This window comes from Urocampus carinirostris, chromosome 3, assembly GCF_059441175.1.
Source record: "Urocampus carinirostris isolate Australia breed hairy pipefish chromosome 3, RoL_Ucar_1.0, whole genome shotgun sequence".
NCBI lineage: Eukaryota > Metazoa > Chordata > Actinopteri > Syngnathiformes > Syngnathidae > Urocampus > Urocampus carinirostris.
The window spans coordinates 1,333,486-1,339,485 of NC_142351.1; positions in this window are offsets into that span (position 1 = coordinate 1,333,486).

Genomic DNA, 6,000 nt, shown 5'->3' on the forward strand with positions numbered 1-6,000 from the left:
AAACTGAAAAAATTTGGACCGTAAAAATTTTTTATTGGAACCCCTTAGGCCCGCAGGCGTTATGTTGTACACCCTTAGCGTCAAACACTGATTTCCCAAAAAACGAACATTTTCGATTCCTGACGCGATGTGCTCTCGGTTCCACCCAAAAACAATATTTTTAAACGGTCTTACTGTTGATAACAAAACGTTTCTGTCGTTGCATTGTGCACTTAAATTCGCTTCCTTTTTCTTCTTTGTTAAAAACGCACGCGCTCTTGTCCGCGGCAATTTTCCTTCGTATTTTTCTATTTTTTCTTTTCAGTTACGTGGGCCGCTTAAACGCTAGTACAAACAAACATAAAACAAGAAAAAAGAGAATACAGGATAGTATACAAACGTTTACAACATTGAACAAACATAAAACATATGACAAGACAAATGGCCCACAAAAATTTAAGTTGTTTAGTCAAATTAAGTCAGTGCACATTGAGACCATGCGCCTACACAACTACCGAGTTAGGGTTAAGGTTTTCCTCTTCTACACAATTTCCCGAACTTTACGTACTGGCCGTGCACTCATTTTTGGCTGTCGGCGTTGTAACCTCACTCTTTAGTGCTGTCGCCGTGGGTGTAGGTTTCTCTGGACTTTGGTGTGTCGGTACCCTTCTCGCCTGTATCGTCACATTAAGGTTTAGCCTATTATCCGTCACTTTAGTCTGTACTGTCGTTAACATATTTGGTTTCTGGTAGCCCGTCGGCACTCCGACTGGTTGCACGTTTATCTTTCGTCTGACTCATCCCATGATACTCGGAATTTCAGTAATTTAAACTTGTCTTCTATCGCGAATTGCACTATTCATACACGTCCTTCTACTCAATCAAGGAAGCAAGGTTTAGGGCGCTCTGAGGAGAGGGATGACTGAGTATGGGCGCCAAGAGTGGACTGAGAGTGTGATCGTGGCCACTGTGTTGTGCGGTGCAGAGACGATTCAGTTTTATTAAGACGACAGCAGTGTGTGTGTGTGTGTGTGTGTGTGTGTGTGTGTGTGTGTGTGTGTGTGTGTGTGTCGTCGTATCGATACTAATAACTACAAGGAGTGGAATGGAACTATGACAAATATAACATGAAACCAAACGAGACGTCACGCTCTATAGAGAATTTACCGACCTATTTCATCCTCGCCTAAAATCAGCTCAAAATTTTTCCAACATTATGCTTCTTAAAAGAACCTAAAAAGAAATCAGTCATTAAAAGCGCAATTAACCACCAGTCCATCGTCCCAAAAACAATAGTTTTAAGTCAATGGTGGGCAAACTTTTGTCGTCACGGCCTGAGGACACATCCAGTTTTTCTCATTTACAATTATGATGTTGTATTTCATTATATTTATTTCCTGTTTATTTATTTTGTGTAATGGTTGCACATCAAACTGAAATATCAGCGTTTGTTCCTTGTTATTTTTCCATTGTTCCTTACAAAACCGCTCCCCAGTTCCCAAAGGTACGACGGTGATCGTTTTGGGTACACCATTTTTCAGATCTCTCCATAAACACTATTTATGTCTGGACTTGGGCTTGGCTATTCTAACACATTTATATTGTTAGTTTTAAAACATAGAATTTTAGATTTTGTTTATGTACGAACCCCTACTGAACACCAGCATACCTTCAGGGCAATTGCAGTTGACTCAACAAGGTTCGTTTGCTTTCGGAACGGACTAATCTCGTTTCAATCCAATTGATTCAAATTGATAATGTGTTTCGATTTACAATTGTTTCATCATTCCATATTTACTGCTAGAACCAATTAAACGTATAAGTAAAGGTACAACTGTGTTATTGTAGTTGTTTACGTATTTACGTATGTCCAGCATGGTCGCTGTGGCGACCGTCTAATTTGCATGTGTCCTTCTTAAGGGCTTGCCTGTTCTGAGTAAAAGCCTGTTTTATGAGTATTCCTAGTTTGAGTTCCTGTTTGCCTGTAAGCCTGTTTTTGTTTTGTTTTGTCCCTGGGTGTTGGACAATTTTGCTAAATAAAGTAACTGGTCCTCCTTGATCTGCTACCTTATCGTGGTGGAGGAGTTTGTGTGTCCCAATGATCCTAGGAGCTATGTTGTCGGGGGCTTTAAGCCCTTGGTAGGGTCACCCATGGCAAACAGGTCCTAGGTGAGTGACCAGACAAAACGCGGATCAGAAGACCCCTAATGATGAGAAAAAACATTGGTCCTCGATTTCCCTCGCCCGGACGCGGGTTACCGGGGCCCCCCTCTGGAGCCAGGCCTGGAGGTGGGGTCCGCTGGCGAGCGCCTGGTGGCCGGACCCTTACCCACGGGGGCCGGCCGGGCACAGCCCGAAGGGACGACGTGGGACCCTCTACCCATGGGCTCACCACCTGTAGGAGGGGCCAAAGGGGTCGGGTGCGCAGAGAGCTGGGTAGCAGCCAAGGGAGGGGTCCTTGGCGCGACGATCCCCGGCTACAGAAACTGGCTTTTGGGACATGGAATGTTACCTCTCTGGCAGGGAAGGAGCCCGAGTTGGTGCGTGAGGTTGAGAAATTCCGACTAGATATAGTCGGACTTACCTCTACGCACGGCTTGGGCTCTGGTACCAGTCCTCTCGAGAGGGGTTGGACTCTCTTCCACTCTGGAGTTGCCCGTGGTGAGAGGCGCAGAGCCGGTGTGGGCATGTTAATTGCTCCACGGCTCGGCGCCTGTACGTTGGGGTTCACCCCAGTAGACGAGAGGGTAGCCTCCCTCCGCCTTCGAGTGGGGGGACGGGTCCTGACTGTTGTTTGTGCTTATGCACCAAATAGCAGTTCGGAGTACCCACCCTTCTTGGGGTCCTTAGAGGGTGTGCTTGAGAGCGCGCCCCCTGGGGACTCCCTCGTACTGCTGGGAGACTTCAACGCTCACGTGGGCAATGACAGTGAGACCTGGAGGGGCGTGATTGGGAAGAACGGCCCCCCTGATCTGAACCCGAGTGGTGTTTCGTTATTGGACTTCTGTGCTCGTCATGGTCTGTCCATAATGAACACCATGTTCAGACATAAGGGTGTCCATATGTGCACTTGGCACCAGGACACCCTAGGCCGTAGTTCGATGATCGACTTTGTCATCGTTTCGTCGGACCTGCGGCCGCATGTTCTGGACGCTCGGGTGAAGAGAGGGGCGGAGCTGTCAACTGATCACCACCTGGTGGTGAGTTGGCTTCGATGGTGGGGGAAGATGCCGGCCCGACCCGGCAGACCCAAGCGTGTTGTGAGGGTCTGTTGGGAACGGCTGGCAGAATCTCCTGTCAGAAGAAGTTTCAATTCGCACCTCCGGCAGAACTTCGCCCATGTCCCGAGGGAGGCGGGGGACATTGAGTCCGAGTGGACCATGTTCCGCGCCTCCATTGTCGAGGCGGCTGATCGGAGCTGTGGCCGTAAGGTAGTCGGTGCCTGCCGCGGCGGCAACCCTCAGACCCGTTGGTGGTCACCGGCGGTGAGGGATGCCGTCAAGCTGAAGAAGGAGTCTTATCGGGCCTTCCTGGCCTGTGGGACTCTGGAAGCAGCTAGCAGGTATCGGCTGGCCAAGCGAAATGCGGCTTTGGCGGTTGCCGAGGCAAAAACTCGGGCATGGGAGGAGTTTGGCGAGGCCATGGAAACCGACTTCCGAACGGCTTCGAGGAAATTCTGGTCCACCATCCGACGTCTTAGGGGGGGGAAGCGGTGTGCCATCGATACTGTGTATAGTGCCGATGGGGCGCTGCTGACCTCGACCCGGGACGTTGTGAATCGGTGGGCGGAGTACTTCGAAGACCTCCTCAATCCTACCGGCACGTCTTCCTCTGGGGAAGCAGAGCCTGAGGACTCTGGGTTGGGCTCTCGTATCACTGGGGTTGAAGTCACCGAGGTTGTCAAAAAACTCCTCGGTGGCAGGGCCCCGGGGGTCGATGAGATCCGCCCGGACTTCATTAAGGCTCTGGATGTTGTGGGCGTGTCATGGTTGACGCGCCTCTGCAACATCGCGTGGACATCGGGGACAGTGCCTCTGGACTGGCAGACTGGGGTGGTGGTTCCCGTCTTTAAGAAGGGGGACCGGAGAGTGTGTTCCAACTACAGGGGAATCACACTTCTCAGCCTCCCTGGTAAAGTCTATTCAGGGGTACTGGAGAGGAGGGTCCGCCAGGAAGTCGAATCTCGGATTCAGGAGGAACAGTGTGGTTTTCGTCCTGGCCGTGGAACACTGGACCAGCTCTATACACTCTTCAGGGTCCTTGAGGGTGCATGGGAGTTTGCCTGTCCGGTCTACATGTGTTTTGTGGACTTGGAGAAGGCATTCGACCGTGTTCTTCGGGAGGCCCTGTGGGGGGTGCTTCGGGAGTATGGGGTACCGCACAGTCTCATCCGGGCTGTGCGGTCCCTGTATGCCCGGTGCCAGAGTCTGGTCCGCATTGCCGGCAGTAAGTCGGATTTGTTCCCGGTGAGGGTTGGGCTCCGCCAGGGCTGCCCTTTGTCACCGATTCTGTTCATAACTTTTATGGACAGAATTTCTAGGCGCAGCCTTGGCGGGGATGGAGTCCGGTTTGGGGGCCTCAGCATTGCGTCACTGCTTTTTGCAGATGACGTGGTGCTGTTGGCTTCCTCAAGCCGTGATCTTCAGCTCTCGCTGGAGCGATTCGCAGCCGAGTGTGAAGCGGCCGGGATGGGGATCAGCACCTCCAAGTCCGAGGCCATGGTTCTCAGTCGGAAAAGGGTGGTATGCTCCCTCCGGGTCGGGGAGGAGGTCTTGCCCCAAGTGGAGGAGTTCAAGTATCTTGGGATCTTGTTCACGAGTGAGGGTAGGATGGAACGGGAGATCGACAGACGGGTCGGTGCAGCGTCTGCTGTCATTCGGACCCTGTACCGGTCTGTCGTGGTGAAGAGGGAGCTGAGCCGAAAGGCAAAGCTCTCGATTTACCAGTCGATCTACGTTCCTACCCTCACCTATGGTCATGAACTTTGGGTCATGACCGAAAGAACTCGATCCCGGATACAAGCGGCTGAAATGAGTTTCCTCCGCAGGGTGGCTGGGTTCTCCCTTAGAGATAGGGTGAGAAGCTCAGTCATCCGGGAGGGACTCGGAGTAGAGCCACTGCTCCTCCGCGTTGAGAGGAGCCAGTTGAGGTGGCTCGGGCATCTAATAAGGATGCCTCCTGGACGCCTCCCTCGGGAGGTGTTCCGGGCATGTCCCACCGGCAGGAGGCCCCGGGGGCGGCCCAGGACACGTTGGAGAGACTATGTCTCTCGGCTGGCTTGGGAACGCCTCGGGGTCCCGTCGGATGAGCTGGAGGAAGTGGCTGGGAATAGGGACGTCTGGGCTTCCCTTTTAACGTTGCTGCCCCCGCGACCCGACCTCGGATAAGCGGAAGACGATGGATGGATGGATGAAGTAACTGGTCGTTACGCGATTGAATTCTGGTCCGCTCTGCACTTAACTCAACCATTCCTGCAGTAGTATCTTACAATATTTACTAAATAAGATTCTGTAATATCTTCGAAGTTGGTTGTAGTACACTTGAGGCTATATTTTTTCAGGATTTCTTTAGTAGCGCTAGTATTAATGCTGTTGTAGTTTTGTAGCAGTATTCTTGCAGAATTTCTGTAGTTGGTCTTTTTAGAATTATAGCCGTACCATATACTATTTCCCATTTTTCAAGCTCTATATTCCGTTTTCTAGTAATTTCATAGAATTTCTGTAGTAGGATTTTACTATATTGTAATACTTTACCATCCCATTTCTTGTTCTCCTTTGGTTTACTGCACATTAATGGCGGAATTAAACCCTAGAAGTTTAATTCTGACCCAATTGTGGAAAAATGTATTTGATAATATTACTTCAGGCGCCGTCACGAATGGCAGCCGCTCCAGCAGCTCCCGTGTTATTTTCGCTACTTTTGTGATTTATTTATTTGTTTATTTTTTTTTTCTTACTTTATCAGTGCCTTGCAACACTTGGATTACTCTCTATCCTATGGATATGGGTTTCAACTCGCAAA